This window comes from Pituophis catenifer, unplaced genomic scaffold, assembly GCF_029215685.1.
Source record: "Pituophis catenifer annectens isolate HBS135680 unplaced genomic scaffold, rPitCat1.0.hap2 SCAF_2, whole genome shotgun sequence".
Taxonomy (NCBI): Eukaryota; Metazoa; Chordata; class Lepidosauria; order Squamata; family Colubridae; genus Pituophis; species Pituophis catenifer.
Window position 1 is genome coordinate 56,940,858 of NW_027256882.1, and position 21,904 is coordinate 56,962,761.

Genomic DNA, 21,904 nt, shown 5'->3' on the forward strand with positions numbered 1-21,904 from the left:
GTATCCTTCCCTTGGAGTGGGGTGAAAATGGGGATTTTGCAGTAACCTTCCCCTGGAGTGGGGAGGGAATGGAGATTTTACAGTATCCTTCCCCTGCCACGCCCACCAAGTCATGCCATGCCATGCCATGCCCACCAAGCCACGCCCACAGAACCAGTAGTAAAAAATGTTGAATCCCACCACTGCTGGGGACAGATTGAACTGGCATTGCTTCAGTCTTTGGTGGCTTTGAATAAGTGGCATTATAGGACTGGGGATTTGAACAGAAGAGGAACAGTGATGTCAGAAAAGAGCAGTAACAGATGTTCATACTTCCTGGCCAGATTCTTTCAAGAAACTCTGGGATGAGTTTTATTGATAACTGGATCTTACACAAGTCACAAGTACCTATCTTATGCAATCTTGGGCTGAAAGAGAATCATAAAAGGAAGCCATGAAGTCCCTGAGTATAGTTCAGGATTTCCAGAACATAAAAATAGAAAGTGGAGCTTGGACTAAACTTAAGAAATAGTGTGTGTACATGTAGTTCCTCTGGAAATCTGGTAGGGAGCAATAGGATTGGTTGTTTCCTCGTATAACCTATGACTTGTATTAAAAAGTAATTCAGATGTAGTATTCAAAGGTTTACTACAGCATCTTCTGCAGTATCAGTGCAAAACCATGAATTTTAATGATTTGATATAAAATAAAAAAAGTTAATCATTCTTGGCTTTCACCTTTGTTAGGTGAGTTGGCAATGTACATTAACCCCTTTACTGTATTAAGAAAGGTTCTGACAGGTTCAGGAGAACTGATAGTGGAAATTTTGAGTAGTTCGGAGAACTGGCAAATACCAGCTCTGGCTGGCCCCAGCGTGGGGTGGGAATGGAGATTTTGCAATATCCTTCCCCCAGGAGTGGGGAGGGAATGGGGATTTTGCAGTATCCTTCCCCTGCCACGCCCACCAAGACATGCCTACCAAGCTACACCACGCCCACCAAGCCACGCCCACAGAACCGGTAGTAAAAAAATTTGGATTTCACCACTGGTCTTGACCTAAAATGTGCAATGCTAAATCTTGAAAGGCTACTTAGGGAATGGTATAAAAACAGAATAGGATGGAGACTAAAAAGGTAAGAAGAGGCATAATCCCCCAAATTATGGATATAAGGTAGATAGATTTACCGCACGGTGGATCTCTAATTTACTATAGGCTTGCAAGTGTTTCTGATTTCAACAAATGGCTCTGAAATGAAGAAAAGCTGATTGATCAAGTAGACCTTTGTACAAAAAGATTGTACATTCCTGATAATTATGATACTGGACACATTTTCATGATCTTATAGTAGATATTCCCTGTTTAACTTCAAAGAGTCACTCACCTCTGGCACTTCATAGTGAAGAAAGTGTAGTAGCCTTGATAGTACAGTGGTTACACACCCTGTTATTAACACAGCTGCCTGCAATTTACTGCTGGTTCGAATCTCTCCAAGGCTCAAGGTTGACTCAGCCTTCCATCCTTTCTAAGGTAGGTGAAATGAGGACCCAGTTTGTGGGGGCAATAAGCCCACTTTGTATAAATATACAAAAGTATGAAGGCTATTGCTTAACGCATTGTAAGCCGCCCTGAGTCTCTGGAGAAGGGCGGCATATAAATCAAATTAAAAAATAAATTAAAAAAAATGCAACAATACATATGTCTTATCCTTAGTGCTGTACATCTTAACAGAATAACCTGGTTGGAAGCAGTGGTGGAATTCAAATATTTTTACTACCGGTTCTGTGGGCGTGGCTTGGTGGGTGTGGAAGGCGAAGGATAATCCCTATTCCCTCCCCGTTCCTGGGGGAAGGATATTGCAAAATCTCCATTCCCTCCCCACTCCAGGCGAAGAATACTGCAAAATCCCCATTCCCTCCCCACTCCTGGGGGAAGGATATTGCAAAAATCTCCATTCCCACCCCACTCTGGGACCAGTCAGAGGTGGTATTTGCCGGTTCTCCAAACTACTCAAAATTTCCGCTACCGATTTTCTGAACTGCTCAAAATTTCCGCTACCAGTTCTCCAGAACCTGTCTGAACCTGCTGAATAGCACCCCTGGTTGGACCATGGAGATCTTCTAATCCAACCTCCTGCGCAGGCTATACCATTTCAAGCAAATGGTTGGTCAATCTCTTCTTCAAAATCTCCAGCACCCACAACTTCTGGAGTCAAATCGTTTCACTGATTAATTGTTCTCACTGTCAAGACATTTCTCCTTATTTCTAGGTTTGGTTCTCTCCTTGATTAGTTTCCGTCCATTGCTTCTTGTTTTGCTTTCATGTGCTTTGGAGAACAGGTTGACAAACCCCCCTCCTTCGTCGTAGCCCTTTAGACATTGGAACACTATATCTTCACTAAATCTTCTCTAGCTTCACTATGTGCCATTTGGTTTGTTTCTATCAATTACAATGAGAACTGATGAGGATCAGATTGGGCAAGACAAAACAACGGACCTGCTGATGGTGACAAATGTTTCTAAAAACCCTCTGTGAATTGATCTTCTCCTTATTAATAGCTCATATCCTTAAAGTCTGAATTGGAAGGGCACAGAAGAAACATTAGCGCTTGTTTTGTCATCCTAACTGATCATCAGAAGGTAGCAATATAATTGCTCTACTTACTCAAGAAAGCACTATCAAGACGTACTATTTTACATGGTCATGGTAGGAGGGATGATTATGGTATTAAGATGGGCCGGACCGGAGTATAGAAAAAGAGACTTCTTTTTGGCATTGTCCCAATGAGTAGGTACTTCATAATGCTCCCAAATGATTCCATTTCACTTTGTGTCTGAGAACATCTGGTCTGTTTGGCATCTCTGCTTTGGTAAAAATAGCTTACCATCTTGTGTGTGGGCAGTATGCCATCTGAACAGATGGGCATAAGCACTGGCAGCCAAGAGGCCTTGTATCAGCATCAAAATGCATTTGCTGAGGGCAGGATTTGCAGCCAGGAATGTCAAAATAGCAGAGCATCCATGCCCATTACAAGAGGGAGATAGAAGAAAGAGTCAGTGCTTCTGAAGAAGAACACAGATGAAGAAATGAGAACATTGAGAGGGGACAATATAATTTGCGCTGCTGTGTGCAGCATGAAGGTGCTACTGGAGGATTTTATTAAAAATGCACTATGGAGGCTGACTGTAACTACAACACTCTATAAAAAAAGATCTATAATAATGAAAATCTATTTCATGATGCAAATGAGATGACACTGTCACCAGCAGATGTTTGGGTGACTGGATTCCAGTGCTCTGATTTCCATTGCAGGAAAAGACGCCACTTGTAGCAACAGCAATAGCACTTAGACTTATATACCACTTCACAGTGCTTTATAGCCCTCTCTAAGCGATTTATAGAGTCAGCCTATTGCCTCCAACAATCTGGGTCCTCATTTTACCGACCTCGGAAGGATGGAAGGCTGAGTCAACCTTCATCCTGGTGAGATTCGAACTGCCTAATTGCAGGCAGCCGGCAGTCAGGAGAAGTAGCCTGCAGTACTGCGTTCTAACCACTGCGCCACCACAGCTCTTTGTAGTTGAAGTTTCAGTTTGTCCAAACAACAAACTGTGCATAGAATAGTTCAACCTTTGTTTTTTAAGAATCCACCCCAGTGATTACAGCAGTAAAATGGCAGAGATGCTTGCAAGTAATAGCTAAATTTAAAACAATAATGACACATACTTGAACATAGAGATTTTGTGCCTAGTATAGCATACCAGTAAGGACAACACTCTAGGTGGCATAACTGGCTGGCATAACTATCTGATCTTAACCACTCTGAACAATAGTACTGAATTCTACAGGTAACCCTCTACTTACAACAGTTCATTTAGTGACCTTTTGAAGTTACAGCGGCACTGAAAATAAGGGCTTATGTCTGTTTTTTACACTTACAGCTGTAAGCTGTAATACTTCATTCTCACATGATCAAAATTCATATGTTTGGAAACTGGTTCATATTTACGACAGCTGCGGTACCCTGGGGTCACCTTCTGACAAGGAAAGTCAGTGGGGAAGTCAGATTTATTTAACAACCATGTTTAGGTTTTAGGTTTTATTGAATTTCTATACCGTTCTTCTCCCGAGGGACTCAGGGCGGTGTACAGCCATATTAAAAGACATGAATTTATAAAATTTAAAACCAATTAAAATCAGATATATAAAATTTGGCCCTCAATTTAAAACACACATACACCCATTTAAAATTCATATTAGGCCAGTCCGGCTTGCTGAAACAGAAGGGTCTTAAGGGCGCAGCGAAAAGTGTGCAGGTCGGGGCTAAGACAAAGCTCTAGGGGCAGCTCATTCCAATGGCTGGTGCCCCCACAGAGAAGGCTCTCCCCCTGGGTGTTGCCAGTCAGCATTGTTTGGCCGACGGCACCCTGAGGAGCCCCTCTCTGTGGGAGCGTATTGGCCAGTGGGAGGTTGTTGCTGGCAGAAGGCGGTCTCATATATACCCTGGTCCTAAGCCATGGAGCACTTTAAAGGTGGTGACCAACACCTTGAATCGCACTCGGAAGACCAACGGGATCCAGTGCAACTCGCGCAGGAGGGGTGTTACATGGGTACGCCGAGTCGCACCCATAACCACCCGCGTGGCCGCATTCTGGACCAGCTGGAGCCTCCGAGTGCTCTTCAAGGGGAGCCCCATTAGAAAGCGTTGCAGTAGTCCAGACGTGACGTGACGAGGGCATGAGTGACTGTGCACAGGGCATCCCGGTCCAGAAAGGGACACAACTGGTGTACCAGGCGAACCCGATAAAAAGCTCCCCTGGCCACAGCCGTCATATGATCTTCCAAAGACAGCCATGCATCCAGGAGAACACCCAAGTTGCGAGCCCTCTCTGTGGGGGCCAAGGTTTCACCCCCAATAGTCAGCGATGGTGTCAGCTGACTATACTGGGCCGCCGGGAGCCACAGCCACTCAGTCTTGGAGGGGTTAAGTTTGAGCCTGTTTCTCCCCATCCAGATCCGCACGGCCTCCAGGCACCGGGACATCACGTCAAGGGCATCATTGGGGTGGCCTGGGGTGGAGATGTACAGCTGGGTGTCATCAGCATACTGATGGAATCTCACCCCGAAACCACAGATGATCTCGCCCAGCGGCTTCACGTGTTACTACAGTAGTGGCCAAAATTGTGGAAACCTTTTGGGAAAAGTGTATTTTTGAGATTTGATGGCTAATAACACTACTTTTTGGGGGGAGTTTCAAGATAATCATATTCCACTGCTGGAATGGCCTGGGAATATTAGGTCAATTGAAAATCTATGGAACCGACTAAAGAAACTTGTTTGTCAGAAGCGACCCAGCAATAAAACCCAGCTAATAGAAGCAATTATTCAATCTTGGTTTCACATTATAACAGCTGCAGAACTAAAAGACTTGGTTCACTCCATGGGAAGATGTTGTAAAGCCGTAATTTATGCTAAAGGTTATGCAACTATTAACTGACATGGTGATTATTTTTGTATATCTCGATTTTTCTACCTGTTTCACTTTTCTTCTTTATACTGTAACTGCTATTTTAATAGCAAATCTGTCATAAAAGTTATTGCATTACATTCTTGATTAAAGTATTTTTCCATTGATATATAATTTTATGGTACTACTTCAAAAAAAGTGGTGTTATTAACTAGTTTTAGAAAATACACTTTTCCCAAAAGGTTTCCACAATTTTGGCCACTACTGTAACTTAACAAATGCAGTTGTTCACTTAACTGTGACCTTTGTGGCCACAAAGGTCTTAAAATGGGACAAAACTTCACTTAACTACTGTCTCACTTAGCAACAGAAATTTTGGGCTCAATCATGATCACAAGTCAAGAACTACTTATACCTGGGGGGAAAAATGGATTTCCTTACCACATCATCCACTTTTTCTGTTTTGGGCTTACTAAACACCGGTGGTCGCCCAAACTCTTGAGCCCTCAATTATACTGAAGACCCTCTATCAGTGGTGGGTTGCCCCCGGTTTGCACTGGTTCTATAGAACCGGTAGTAAAACCGGCGGGAAGCTCCGCCTACCGACCCCGACGTCATCAAAACGCTTCTACGCTTGCGCAGAAGAGTGCGCGGCCCCGCTGCGAACTGGTAGTAAAGGTAAGTAGAACCCACCCCTGCCCTCTATGAACGTATGGTGCAGTTTTCTTCCTTCATGGCCTTGAAAACCAGCAGTCACAGCTCTTTGTCATCATTATAAGGGAGAACGTCTACACCGAGAGCCTATAAAAGAATAAGTTCTCCTGGGCTTGTAGCCTGCCGAGAACAGTGTGCTATTAATGACCCATTTCTTCTGTACCAGCTGAACACCAGCTGTAATAAGCTTTCTTTGACAAGTGATTGACTCACCCATTATAGTCATTGGCAACTGCAGAAACAAACATGCTAGACAGAAAAATCCAGCATTGTAGTCAGGAAGATATTCCCTGTGGGAAAATTTCCACTATCATTTTGAATGCTACCGAACATTATAGTATTTACTATTCAATAATATTAGGTGGTGCACTCTTCTCTCTTTCTCGTACACACACACACACACAAATACGCATATATAGAGACATGGTAATTTCCTGTGTATTCCCCATGGTATCTTTGCTTTAGTTTTGTTTTTTAAATACAACAGTGGGGAAAATCATGTACAGAAGAGAAATTGATGAAGGCAGCACATTCACACTCTTTTTATTTTATTATATTTATTAAGAATACCCATCAGCATTCCAGGCATTATTGCCTTTATAGAGATAGGGAATAAAAATTAAACTTTATGGTTGGCAGCATTGTGCAAATACAGTTTGAGGTTCTGCTCAACAGGAATGCAATGAAAACATGGAGTGGATATTTTTTTAGAAAAAAGTTGCTAACCTGTATATTTGGAAAAGGGCATGGCTAATTGTATAATGTATGTGTTACATGCAGACCAGAGGTGGGTTTCAGCAGGTTCTGACCAGTTCTGGAGAACTGGTAGCGGAAATTTTGAATAGTTTGGAGAACTGGTAAATACCACCTCTGGCTGGCCCCACCCCAATCTATTCTCTGCCTCCCAAGTCCCAGCTGATCAGGAGGAAATGGCAATTTTACAGTATACTTCCCCTGGAGTGGGGTGGAAATGGTGATTTTACAGTATCCTTCCCCTGCCAGACCCACCTAGCCACGCCCACCTAGCCATGTCATGCCATGCCCACCAAGCCACGCCCACAGAACCGGTTGTAAAAAAAATTGAATCCCACCACTAATGCAGAAGCTTACAGGTTAATTTCCAAATACCTCCAGATTAGGATTAGAAACTGCTCCAGACTGAATATCAGTGTTGGCAGTACAGAGCCAATACTGTATTAAGAGTATTGGTGCTGACTTGGTGTAAGTAAGTTGTTGATTTTCCTTTGTTTTATTTTTATTTAGTTATGTATTTACAACTTGACTTTATTATTTTTTTAATAAATAATTCAAAGCAGAGAACATACCCAATACTCCTTCTTCCTCCTATTTTCCCCAGAACAACCTTTTGAGATGAGTTGGACTGAGAGAAAGTGATAGGCTCAAAGCCACCTTAGGGATAGCTGTCATGCCTAAGGCAGTACTAGAACTCATGGTGTCCAGTTTCTAGGTTAGCACCTTAAGCACTAGACCAAACTAGCTCTCAATAGTGAAAATTGAGTGACTGAGTCCTAACACAAGGATCCCAGAAGGATATTTCTCCTCCTAGAAAATACGTATTTGCTTTTAGGTCATGCATGCAAGTATATATCATATACATGTAAAGTCTTGTTGGAAGCAAACAAGTCTAGGCAAGTTAATTCTGTACTAAATGCTCCCTCCCAAAGTCTCTGCTTGTTGCAAAGTCTTTCCCTTCCAAGCTATACAAAATTATATTCAGGAACACTTGCTTGTTACATGCAGTCCTTTTTTGTAGAGATGCAGGTTCCAGACCATAGTACTGTGTCTAGGTTGCCATTTCAGGTAGATTTTATGTAGAGTCATTGAGAACTTCTGATAATCTTTTATCAATTCCATGAGTGCTATTCATCAGACAATCCTCTAGCTGAGGAAATCATCACGACAGACCGACTTCTAGAATTTAAAGCTGTCAACTCTGAAGCGAACCTGCTGAAGCCATCTTTTGCTGCCTCATAGTTGCCACGAACTCTGAGAGGGGGAGAGTAGGGGGGAAGTAGATAGATGGGCTAACAGTCAAAACAAAAAGTTTTCTTGTGGGAACCAAGATCATCTTAACAGGTGGTGAAGGAGGAGAGGAGTGACCAAGCAGCCGGCCAGCTACTTTCATTGGACAATGTGACTAGTGACATCTGGGAGGAGGAACATTTACTTTTTTAATCAGGGAAAAACCATGGGAACTTTCAGAGTTGGTTTTCACTGGCTATGCTGATATGATATATCCAATAAACATGTTCTTTGAGGAATCTACCTGCCTTGGAGTTCTGCTTTTGGTGAATGCATTACTCAGAACGCTGATAAAAGCACCCAAGCTTATAATATATACTGTTCTGCCTTCTCTTCTCTTCTCTTCTCTTCTCTTCTCTTCTCTTCTCTTCTCTTCTCTTCTCTTCTCTTCTCTTCTCTTCTCTTCTCTTCTCTTCTCTTCTCTTCTTTCATTAGAATGCCAGTAATGGTCTTGGTAAAGTCTTCCTTAGAAAGACTATTTCTTGAAGAATGTTAATCCTCAGTACTTGCTCACATCAGTGTCTCTCTGTGTTCCATTAGATGCAGTTCAGAAACCTTGCAACACCTTGTAGTGGATTTCCTTACTTTCGGCTTGCTCAACTAACTGAAGGTAAATGTGCATAGATCCGTAGCAGTCTCCAAGAAGAGCTGGCACAAAGGAAGCTGCAAAAGCATCTCCCCTTGCAATCAGAGTAAAACCCTCATTTCCTAGGAATAGAAATCACTTGCGTCCACAAGACTGCTAGTGATATTAAACCTGGTCCAGGATTGCTTGAAATCTTTTCACTTCCCTTTAAATCCCTCCCTCCCAATGCTTTACTGCAGGCTACTTCTGCTGACTGCTGGCTGCAGTTTGGCAGATCGAATCTCACCAGGCTCAAGGTTGACTCAGCCTTCTATTCTTCTGAGCTGGGTAAAATGAGGACCCAGATTGTTGGGCGCAATATGCTGACTCTGTTAAACCGCTTAGAGAGGGCTGTAAAGTACTGTGAAGTAATCTATAAGTCTACGTGCTATCGCTATTGCTATTTTTTTAAAAAAAGAAAGCTGGAAATGTCTATCAGGCGTGCTGCTTAAATCTGTCTAGAAAAACACATTCTCACTCCAAGCCATTGCTCCTTTCTTGGGAACAAACCCAGCTGGCGAACAGTTTGGAGCAAAGCCTTACAGATCGGGCCAGAGAAAGAAACCGAAGTGACAGTCCAAAAGGTTAATGCGGGGTCACCTTCTGTTATCTGATGCCATCCCTTTTCTCTCCTGGGTAGTTGACAGGGGGATTTAGGATTTCAGAAAGCTTTTTTCCTCCGGTGGCGACTTTAGGAAACCACCATCCAGGGCATTTCTGGCAGGAAAGAAATGAACTGGACAACTGCAGGATTTTAAGGCACTTTAGTTCTGGCAGACAGAAACAGGCGTTCTTGCTTCCCGGAGTGGTGGGACTGAAGTAGCAGCAGCAGAAGCAGTAGCATGAATGGGGTGAACCGCCAGGCTGAAATATAGCCATGTTTCTCTGCAGTTATGCTGATTGGAATCCGTGGGTGGCTGAAAGTGCAGGAGGAAATCAGGCTTTGATATCAAAACTGTGGGGTGATGCTGCATGATGCTTTTGGAAAACAAAAAAACCTTTGTCCCTCCCCTCTACTTTCTAGCCAAAGTAAGATCAGTAAAATCTGAGTACAGCAGTTGTTAGGGAAATAAAAGAAAATTAACAGAGAAATTTATCTGGAAGAGAGAAGGAGAAATGAAAACTGCGGCTAACCTTGAGCTCACCATGTAAAATGAACGTAATTGCACAAAGGAGGAATTCAATAACGTAAATCCAGTTTACTCTGTGTGAGGTCTTTCCTGATCTAAGTAGCAGCTAGATAAGGGATGTCTACGGAGATTCTCAGTCATCCAGGACATGGTTGCCCCAAAAGTGCTTTTTCAAAAGGCAGACTAGACTTTCTTTGTTTTTAGAATAGAATAGAATAGAATAGAATAGAACAGAACACAACACAACACAACACAACACAACACAACAGAACAGAACAGAACAGAACAGAACAGAACAGAACAGAACAGAACAGAACAGAATAGAATAGCAGCGTTGGAAGGGACCTTGGAGGTCTTCTAGTCCAACCCCCTACAGGATACCCTACACTACTTCAGACCGGTGGTGGGTTGCCCCCGGTTTGCACCAGTTCTATAGAACCGGTAGTAAAACCGGTGGGAGGCTCTGCCCACCGACCTCGACGTCATCAAAATGCTTCTGCGCAACGGCCCCGCTGTGAACCGGTAGTAAAGATAAGTAGAACCCACCCCTGCTTCAGACAAATGGTTATCTAACATCTTCTTAAAAACCTCCAGTGTTGGAGCATTCACAACTTCTGGAGGTAAGTTGTTCCACTGATTAATTGTTCTAACTGTCAGGAGATTTCTTTGTTTTTCTTTGAACTTTGTTTTTCCAACTGAACTGTCTTTGTTTTTCTGTGAAGACATTTCGCTTCTCATCCAAAAAGCAGAGAACTGAAGAAGCTTCTTGGATGAGGAGAGAAATGTCTTCAAGGAAAAACAAAGAAAGTTCAGTTGCCTTTTGAAACAGAACATTTGGGACTAGATAAGGGACGTATCTAGCTTCCTCATCAATTTTGCTTGTCAGAAGGTCCTAAAAGGTGATCACATGATCCCAGGACACTGCAACCATCATAAATACATGCCAGTTGCCAAGCACTCAAGTTTTGATCATGACCATGGGGATGCTGCAACAGTCGTAAGTGTGAAAAATGGCCATAAGTCACTGTTTCAGTGCCACTGTAACTTTGAATGGTCCCTAAACAAATGATTGTAAATTGAAGACTACCTGTGTGTCTCTCTGTGTGTGCGCGTGCACGCATGTATATGTAGGATCTTCATAGTGTATCATATATGGTCATTGATAGAATCTTGTTCTAAATAAGCTCCTGATAGAATACACTGCTCCTTTTTCACAGGCGCCATTTTGGAAGAGCTGTTGGTAGAATTATAACCACAGTAGATCAGGCTATTATTTTGGGTAGACCTGGTAATAATGGATATTCTGCGGTTTTCTTCGTTTTCTTAGTTCCAAAGGTTCTTAGTTTCAAAGATTCCTTAGCTGATTTCAAATTGCTCCCCCTATATTGTATTGATACAACCCAAGCTCTTTGGCAACTTCCGTAATTAGTCAGCCTGTAGGATGTAAATCACTTACCAAAGCAGTTTAATGGTTACGTTGGCAACAAAATACCCAAGGCTGGAATTAAATCTTGTTGAGGTTCGATTTGAATAAATGGAAGTTGCTTCAATATATGGATCTGCCAGGCATCCAGGTACAAGCAGCTTTCAGCATTTATACGATGCAAGCTGAGAAGAGCCAATGATACAGAAACAACCATCTGGACAAGAAATAAGAGAAGGCTGCACAATTGGACCCAAACAAATGATGTGATTGTACCTCAGTGTATCATTTTTCAAAGACAGATTATTATTACGGTATAATCTTTGAAATTTTCAAAAAAAAATGGCTTAATATTTCCATAACTTATGAGATTCAGTAAAGATCTAGAGTCCTTCTGCAACTAAACGATACTGCTTTTTTGTCACTGTTTATTTTGCAGAGTGGGGTCCGCAAATGCCTGGCATCAATTTTTGGGCTAGGAATATTGTGTAAGAACTGAAGGTGGAACAATTTAGCAGCGGAAGATGAAACTGTGAAAAGACAAACAACTGACTGCATTTCTTAGTGTATGTACAGGTAGTCCTCAACTTACAACCGCAACTGAACCCAAATTTTCTGTTATTAAGTGAGACATTTGTTGTGAGTTTTGCCCCATTTTATGACCTTTCTTTCCTCAGTTCTTAAGTGAATCACTGCAGTTGATAAATTAGTAAACCAGTTGTTAAGGGAATCCGGCCTCCCCACTGACTTTTCTTGTCAGAAGTTCCCAAAAGGTATTCACATGACCTTGGGACACTGCAACGGTCTGTGGGAAGAAATATCCATCTGGTTCAGTTCCAAGCCAGGAGAAAGACACTGGAAACATGGAGGCTGATTGGAAAGATGGTTTAATGATGAAACAGAACCACATGGGTGGTTCTGGTGCAGCTGACCACATGGAGTTGAGAGTGAGGGGTTTTTATACCTTCTCTTGGGCTTTCTGCTTGAACTTCCTGTTCTGTGCATGAACATGTATTCTATTGGCTACTGTCAGACTCCCATGGATCCATATAGGGGTTATGTAGGGGTCATAGCTGGCTCTGTAGGTTGTCTGAGCTAAGTTCGGTTGAAGTTTGAAGGGTGAGGCAATGTCCTTAGGAGATTGTGCAATGTGGTAGTGGTGCTGCTAGATGGTAGTGGGTTAATCCTATTATGTCCTGAAGGGTCATGTCTTAATTCCATCACCCTGGAGCTGAAGATCTTTTGTTTTGTAAATAGGTTGGCCCAATCTTTCTCAATGGGCACAAAATATCTGCTGGGGGGAGGGAGCTGGGGCTCTGAGTTTCTGTCTCTCTTAAGATTTTTATTTCTCTTTTAGGGGGAATATTTTATCCTGCCATTTTTAATATTTCTCAAAATATCTCATTCTTCTAGGAGGGAGGTAGCTTCCCACAGGTCATAAATATGAACCAGTTGCCAAGCCTCCAAATTTTGATCACATGATCATAGGGATGCTGCAAAGGTCATAACTGTGAAAAACAGTCATAAGTCACTTTTTTCCAGTGCCATTGTAACTTTGAATGGTCACTAAATGAACTGTTGTAAGTCAAGGACTACCTGTAGTTGTCTGATTGTTTCTCCATGCAGAAGCGAATTCCTGTTGAGACTGATTCATAATTTCCCACCCATAGTTTCATGTTCCTTGAATCTTGCAGTGTTTCTTCAAAAATAGGAAAGCTCTGACAGGGTGCTTGTTACACTGGCTAGTCAATTTTCCTTTATTAAGGAGATTGCTTGTTAATGGCTTGGAATGACTGCTAGATGTTTGCTTAATAGGAGCTAATGTGACACATACAAGATCTCTCTGGGATGTTTGGGAGGAGGGGAAATTAATATACAGCGCTTGGGAAATGGAGAGAGAGAGAGGAGAATGAATTTATCAGTGTGTGAAGAAGAAGAAAAAACAGAGACATAAGAGACAGGTTAAACACAAGGTTTCTTGGAGTGCAATGTACCTCTGGCTGGACAAATTATAGAAAATGGTAGGTTTGCTGACAGGTAAGCAAACCTGTCCTCAATTTACCACCTTTTGAAATTACAGTGGCACTGAAAAAGGTGATTTATTGTGGTCCTTACCACCACTGCAGCATTCCCACAGTCACATGATCAAAATTTGGATGCTTGGCAACTGGCATGTATTTATGACAGTTGCAGCATCCCAAATCATGTGATCATGCTTTGTAACCTAGCCAGCCAGTTTCCAGCAAACAAAGTCAATTAGGGATGCCAGATTCACTTAAGAACTGTAGTAATGTGCTTAACTATCATAGCAAAAGTTCCTAAAATTGGGTGTGCTCCACTTAACAATCACCTTGTTAAGCAACAGGAATTCTGGTCCCAATAGTGGTTGTAACTTGAGAATTGCCTGAATATGTTAGTTGGCACCACCTCTGTTTAATCTGTATATTTTGTTGCTACTCACTTATGCCATGGATGGCCAATAGCTAGCTCAAAGGCGCTTTGTACCAAGATGTGATATGTACATCCAGGCTAGAGAATTCCAAACAATCACAAGAGGTTATTTTCTTCTGTATTTATTTGTTACTATTTTGTGGTTGTCTGGATTTTTTTTTCAACCCAGATACAGTTGGCCTGGCTATTTGGTGCTCTGCTGTGTTGTGGGAAGTCCCCCATCTCCACCCCAGAAGAATGAAATATTTTGGGAAATATTTAAAAAAAAAAAAAGGCAGGATAGAATATTTCTCCTAAAGAAGAAATGGGGGAAAAAATCTTAAGAGGCAGAAACCAGCACTAGTCTCCCTGCCCCCAAGCAGAAACTGAGGAGGCCAGCTTTTAGAAAGGCAGATTTGGCAATCCATTCAAAACAGGCTATTTCGAAACTCCTTGCAGCAAAGTTTGACAGCTAACAAAGGCAGAATGGGATGGTTATAAAGCAGTCCCTTACCCAAGATCAAGCACAGGACGAAAGCCATTAGCCACAATAAGAATTGGCCTATATCCTTTCAGAACACAAGCCCCTTCATTGCAACCAGAACAGTTCAAACCTCAAAGTCACAGAAACTTATAAAGATCCATCCACTCATCCAACCGTTTTGTCATCTGCACCAGAACCACAAACCCTGGTGGTTCTGCTTCATCAATAAACCTTTCTTTCCAATCAGCCTCCATGTTGTTTCCAGCGTCTTTCTCCCAGCTTGGAACGGAACCAGATGGATATTTCTTCCAACAGGATCTTAGTCTGAGAATCATGTCCAGGAAAGACTAGAATTAGAGTTAGTGCCTTTATGGGAAGAAAAGAGGAGGCACAGTCAGTTGGCTTGAGTGCCTTTCCCGCACAAATTGTGATTAATCTTCTTTGTGTTTTTGTCTTTTAAATGGATGTTTGGAAGCGTGTGCCAATTTCTCAATATCTAATCAAGTAGCAATTTGCTGCAAAGCTCATGGAGTGTGAATGTATGATTTCTTGAGTCAAAAACAGAAGAACTGGCTACCATCGCACCTAAAAGTGCAGGAAGTAAGGGCAGCATCTTGATAGGGAAGTCAGAACTGAAGAGGAGATGGGGATAGAAAACAGAAATTGTCATGAGCGTTATGGCAAGCCTTACAAATGAGGCCACAGCAAATCCCACAGCCTCAAATGCTCCTATACATAATTCTGCAACTCTGTGCCATCTCCCATTGTCTCCCAGTTTTCTAACCTTTCCACTAATAGTTGAATAGCCCAGCCTATATTATTTCCCCCCTCCTTCATCTTACAAGAGGAGTAGTGGTGAAATCCAAATTTTTTTACTACCGGTTCTGTGGCTGGGCTTGGTGGCCGTGGCTTGGTGGCTGTGACAGCGGAAGGATACTGCAAAATCTCCATTCCCACCCCACTCCAGGGGAAGGATACTGCAAAATCCCCATTCCCTCCCCACTCCTGGGGGAAGGATATTGCAAAATCTCCATTCGCACCCCACTCTGGGGCCAGCCAGAGGTGGTATTTGCCGGTTTTCCGAATTTCTCAAAATTTCCGCTACCAGTTCTCCAGAACCTGTCAGAACCTGCTGGATTTCATCCCTGAACAGGAGTAAAAAAAACTTAGATTCGCTCCTAATAGGGTTCTCTATCTGCTCTGATGAGTTAAGAAGCATCAGGGATAGGAATAGAACTACTTCTGGTTTCTCATAGGCTCAGCTTCCACATGCAGAAATAGGAAGACCTGATATCTTCTGGTTGTACAGCAATTAGCCAGCTATTTTCTTCCTCAAGCAGGAGAAACTTGTTAAGGAGATTCTGCAAGATGAAAAGAAACTGCAGGCAAGAAGTCTTTGCCATCTGATCCCATGGAGAGAATAGCAGAATAGTGGAGTATCTATGGAGGTTCTCAGTCATCCAGGTCATGGTTGTCCCAAAGATGCTTTTTCAAGAGGCAACTGGACTTTCTGGTTTTTCTTTAGATGTTTTGTTTCTCATCCAAGAAGCTTCTTCAGCTCTTTTCTTCAGCTTCAGCTTCTTGGATGAGAAGTGAAATGTCTTCAAAGGAAAACCAGAAAGTCCAGTTGCCTCTTGAAAAAGCACCTTTAGCTTGGAGACTAAAGAGACAGCTTATTCTGCCAAGGAAAGAATGAGACTGGAAAGGAAAAGGGCAAGGTCTTATTTGAGAATTTATTGGCCAGATGAGACTAAGTGGCTTTAGGAATTTCTTCTCCTAAAAACCTTGATTTTTCTCAAGTCTACAGATTCCCTTGCTCTTGTGTCTGGTTGATAGTTTTGGTAATTGTTACTGAATGAATAAAGTGGAGTGAGAAAATTATCACAGTCTAAATAACTAAGTCAAGACACCCAGATCCAAAAGCTCTCTGGAACAAGTCTATCTTGTGATGGTACAGTTGTTAGAAAGCAGTATTGCAGGCTAACTCTCCTGTCTGCCAGCAGTTCAATTCTTACCATCCTTCTGAGGTTGGTAAAACGAGGCCCCAGATTGTTGGAGGAATATGCTGACTCTGTAAATGGCTTTTAGAGAGCACTGTGAAGTGGTATATAAGTCTAAATGCTATTGCTATCTTCTCCAGCTTCTAGGTCAAGTATGTCAAACTCAAGGCCCAGGGTCCGGATCTGGCTCGTGGGGTGTTTAGATCTGGCCTGCGGGGCTGCCCTGGAAACAAGCAAAGGATCGGCCCATGGTGCCTCTGCCAGCAGAGGGTTGCAGGAAGCCATCGCAGCTGAAGAAGGAGCTCACAAGGGCTGCAGGTGGCCCTCTCAAGCTCCGTTTTTGCTGGCAGAGGGTTGCAGGAAGCCATCGCACCTGAAAATGGAGCTCAGGAGCCCATTTTTGTTGGCAGAACGCTTGGGCACCACAAGTGCCCCCAAAATGAATGACGTCAAGCTGGCCATGCCCACCGTGGCCCTCCAAAGTCAAACACAACCCTGATGCGGCCCTCAATTAAATCAAGTTTGACACCCCTGTTCTAGGTGCCTACTTGACCTTGAGGAAAGGTTATCCCATAGAGGAGGAACCATCAGCCAAACCACAGTTTCTGGGACTCTGCCCCTCTCATTGTTTGGAAATGAGAGCCAGACATAACTAGTTGTGTAAAGAGATTGTAAGATGGGTCATTTCACTTGGAAAGCACAGTCCTGAGGGTGCCTGGGAGCCAAGCCAAGATCTACAGGATGAATTGCCACTACTAATTGCTATTTGGTCTGGCTGGTGTTACCTTAAATAGGGCCATGGACTCTTTGTAAATGATTTGAAAGAAGTGTTTTGAGCCTAGTAAGAATGCAGCATTTCTCTGCTATTCGTTAAAGCAGCCCAACCCCTTTTTCGGACTTCCTTCTGAGCCAAAAGAAAAGAAAAGAAAAGAGCCGTGGCTTTAAAGAATGCACTTATTCTTTTGCTTTTCCGGGAAGCTTGAAAAAGGACAACCCTGCAAGGCAATACGCTAAACACTCTCAATAGAAACATTTAAGAGATGGAAATTAAAGTGCTAACCTCCTTCTATGAGTGCTCTTTGAAGCCTCCTCCCCTACTTCCATTTGCTTTGCAAGATCAGATGGTTGATAAATACAATGAAGACTAAACTTTCAACACACTGTAGATGTGATGCGACATGCTCGGTGACAAGAGGAACTGATATTAAAAGCACATCTTATTAAGAGTCAGTCTGTGTCCGGAACATAAATTCTAATTACCGTATTTTTTGGAGTATAAGACGCACTTTTTCCCTCCTAAAAGAGGCTCAAAATTTGGGTGCCTCTTATACTCCTAATGTAGCTTTTTTGAAGCTTTTTTCCAGCCCTAACGAGGCGCTAGCAAGTGAAGTGCTCTTCCTCTTGCTTTTCTCATTGCTTCTCTCTCCAAAGATCAGCTGTGCTTTAGAAGCTGTTTTTTATCCCCAAGTAGTATCCTCAAAACCAGCGAACTAATGTGCTGAAGCTGACCAGACTAAGGATGCTAGCCAGTTGAATACCTGGTAGGCAGATTTTTTCCCCCCTATTTTCCTCCCCCAAAACTAAGCTGCATCTTATACTCTGAAAAATACGGTATGTTAACTTTGCTGGGCAAACCATGAGATGGGTTCATCTGAGAGGTAGCAGAAAATGTTGCCCTTCCAAGCTTCTTGCCTGGGATCTGTATATGATGACCAAGATTGTCCTGCTTATGCAATAAATTGTCTACGTTTCTCTGATATGCCATTTTTGTGGAAGATAGAAGATGTCTGCTGTAGGACATAGACAGAATTAGGGTGTTAGCTTTCTCTTGGAGAGAAAAGAATGTAAGAAAGTTTATGGAGAAACTATTTCTTCCTGTGCCCACCCATTTCTCTTTTTACTGCTCAGCATTGCTAGCATCATCAAAACTCTTCTGGAAGGAACTTTCCTCAAGACATACTTTCCCTGAGTTAAAGATTACTTATTTCCTAGGATAGCACAAGCTTGCATTGAGTGATAGAGCATTAGAGTATGCGTATGCGTAAAGCAGAATAAAAATGGTACAAAGAAGGAAGCCCTACTCTTTTTGAAGACATCACCGAGCAAAGGACAACATGTTCTTCAGGGAGAAAAGAAAGAAAGAAAGAAAGAAAGAAAGAAAGAAAGAAAGAAAGGGAAGGAGGGAGGGAGGGAGGGAGGGAGGGAAAGAAGGAAGGAAGGAAGGAAGGAAGGAAGGAAGGAAGGAAGGAAGGAAGGAAGGAAGGAAGGAAGAGAAAGAGGGATATCATAGGTCTGTGTTTGTCTTACTAGGCACTTTCCAGCTCACCTACGAAGACCTGGGAAAAGAGCCTTGCTTATGGCCAATTACATCAATTTTAATAGCAGATGGTGGGAAAGAAACAAGGAAAGATTTATGCAAGGCTACTTCAAATAGTAACAAATGAAGAGGTTTTCTGCCACTTGCTTCTTAAACCTGCAAATTCCTTCCCCCTGTGTTTAAAAGAATGTGTTTGCCTGCACAGAAGCAGGTCACTATGGTAATACATGCTAATGTTTCTTGTAGTTCCTATACACTTGATCACACATAAAATAGGTAACGGTTAGAGGTGTTTGTGTAGTGCACACGAGCCCGCAGGCACACCAGCTCCACAAAGCTATAGCTTTCGTTTGCTTTTTAAATGTGACCTCCCCAACCTTTAGACAATGTGTTTTTTAGGTTTGGGAAAAGGGTTTTGATTCAAAAATCCTCCAAGGTTTTATGAAAAGGCCAAGTTCTACATTAAATGAAAGGAGCATAAATTATAGCAGTCCCAGGACAGCTGTAACTTCTCTTCCTGCCAATGTTTATAGAGTGTGAGCTTCCTCTAGTGATTAATAAAACACTTAATGTGGCAACCTTTGCATCTTCAACAGCCCAGGGGTTCCAAAGCAGGACAGCATCACAGCTCATTAATGGGTCTCAAGATGAGCAAAATACTGTCAGCCAGGAGGATGTGAAAATGCTGGGAAAACAGTCCTGCAAAACAAATGGAATGCACAGATAAGAGCTGTAAATGCCATCTTAAATCAAACATTCACCAAATCCGTTTCTAAAATGCCGTATTCTTGCTTTCATTTCCCAACTGCAGAACGGGCTTCCAACTACAGTCCAAAGGAGAGACATAATTTCAGCATTATCTCTTCAGGCAACCTATCCAAAGGGCTGCCAACATCATGTCTTCACCACATATGCTGCTCAGATCTCTTTAGAGGAAGAATGAGTGATGGGAAAAAGGAAGTAAGCAATATAACAATAAGATAATAATGGTCTATTTGCATTATACAGATTGGAGCTAATGAAGACATGGAGCAGCCCCTTGATTTCCCATGTAGCAGAGATTGTTCAAAGTAGACAACCTGTTGCCCTCCAGATGTTTTATGTAGGGGGTGTTACTTGGAACCCTGACACTTTGACTTCCCCAAGCTATACGATCAATGGTCCAGAATTATAGAAACTGTTAATTAAAATTTTGGCAACGGAGTGCATAACCCCAAATCTTTGGGGGGCAGGATAAGTTTAATTATGTCCAAAGCATGACCTAGAGAAGGGATATTAAACTCAAGGCCTGTGGGGCGGTCCTGGAAACAGCAAAGAACTGGAGTCTGGGCTCCATTTTCGCTGGCAGAAGGCTAGCAAAACAAAATAAAAACTAAAAATGTTTCCCCTTTTGCATTTGAGCATGCAAAAGGGAAAGGAAAGGAGAAAGGGAAAGAGGAAAGAAAAAGAAGGACAGATGGGAAGAGAGCAAGGAAAGAAAAATAAGGAAAGAGAGGGAGGAAGAGGAAAGGAGAATGAAGAGGGAAGGAAAAAGAAGAGAAGGAAGGAAAGGAGGGAGGGAGGGAGGGAAGGAGGAAGGAAGGAAGGAAGGAAGGAAGGAAGGAAGGAAGGAAGGAAGGAAGGAAGGAAGGAAGGAAGATTATAATGAGTGAGTGAGGGTCTGAGGGAAGTCCTGCCTTAGCACTTGGCCCCCCCAACACGAGTGACGTCTAGCTGGCCACACCCACCCTGGCCTTGCCTATCCTGGCGACACACCACTGACCCACCCACCCCGTCAAACACAACCTTGATGCAGCCCGCAATGAAATTGAGTTTGACATCCCTGACCTAGAGGAATGGGAGGGGACTCAGATGTTCTCCAGGTGTTTTGCACTACAATTGGGATTGTTTATACTGGCTAGGAGTTCTTAGGGAGTCTGGTCATTTTCCAACCTCCAACGGGCCAGCAATGCTGGGTCAGCATTTCTCCTGCGGTGTCAATATTGCTTCGCAAAGTGGGAGGAGATGATAATGTTGTGGGGAAAGTTATCATTTAATGAGCTGTTTGGATGGATTAAACTCTGCCTAGTATTAGGCAGGCAAAAAAAAGTTTCTATTTTACAATCATGAATTGAAGCTGGAAGATAGTAATTTGTTCAAAGTAATTTAACAATTCTAGGGCACATTCGTATTTGTCCTTTGGAGTCACTTTGTATGTTTTATATTAATTTGCTCTGAGTTCTGGGTTTTGCCTGTATCTGTCTCAGGGTAAAAAGGCATCTCTCAGGCATGCTTTGGGTGTAGTAGCAAATCATCAGAAAACTTAGTCCTTCCAAATCCCATTCCTTCAGACGCAAGTGCTTTTTACATTCCTTTGGGCTGTCTTGTTTGCCTTGCTCATGTTTACTTAAAATGCTCCTGAGAGCAACTGGCTTGGTGATATAGCCATCTCCACTTTCATCATTAGCCATTTTCATGGGGTCAGAAGTAGAAATATGCCTAATTTTACCTAAAAGGATGAGTAACTGGGTGTGATTGAAATTGTTTGATAATTAAGGCAACTCTCAAGAGCTGCCTCTGAAAAGATTGATAGGATTTCTTGGGCATCTTTCATGGAGCTTAAATTAAAGTGTGGAAAGAATAATAGAAAACATACGCGCAAATAATGTATTCTATGAAATACTTTGGGGGATCAAAACTGTTCCACGTGGGATCTCCAATCTGCCAATTCTCTCAATTTAGAAGAAATCTATCTATCTATAGCTGTCTGTCTGTCTGTCTGTCTGTCTGTCTGTCTGTCTGTCTGTCTGACTGACTGACTGACTGACTGTCTGAATGTCTGTCTGAGTGTTCTGTCAGTCTGTCTGTCTGTCTGTCTATCTATCTATCTATCTATCTATCTATCTATCTATCTATCTATCTATCTATCTATCATCTATCTATCTATCTATCGTATTTTCCCGAAAATAAGACCCTGTTTTATATTTTTTTGAACCCCGAAATTAGCGCTTGGCCTTATTTTTGGGGAGGTCTTATTATTTTGGGGTGCTTGGAGCAAGATGGGGCTCCTCTTGCTGTCTTACCTGATTTCCAGCTCTGCATTTAAATATTTTCGGGGAGGTCTTATTTTTGGGGGGAGGCTTATTTTAACGCATGTGCTCAAAAGCCTGACTGGGCTTATTATCAGGGGATCTTATTTTTGGGGAAACAGAGTATCTAGCTAGCTAGCTAGCTCTCTCTCTCTCTTGCTCTCTCTCTATCATCTATCTATCTATCTATCTATCTATCTATCTATCTATCTATCTATCATCTATC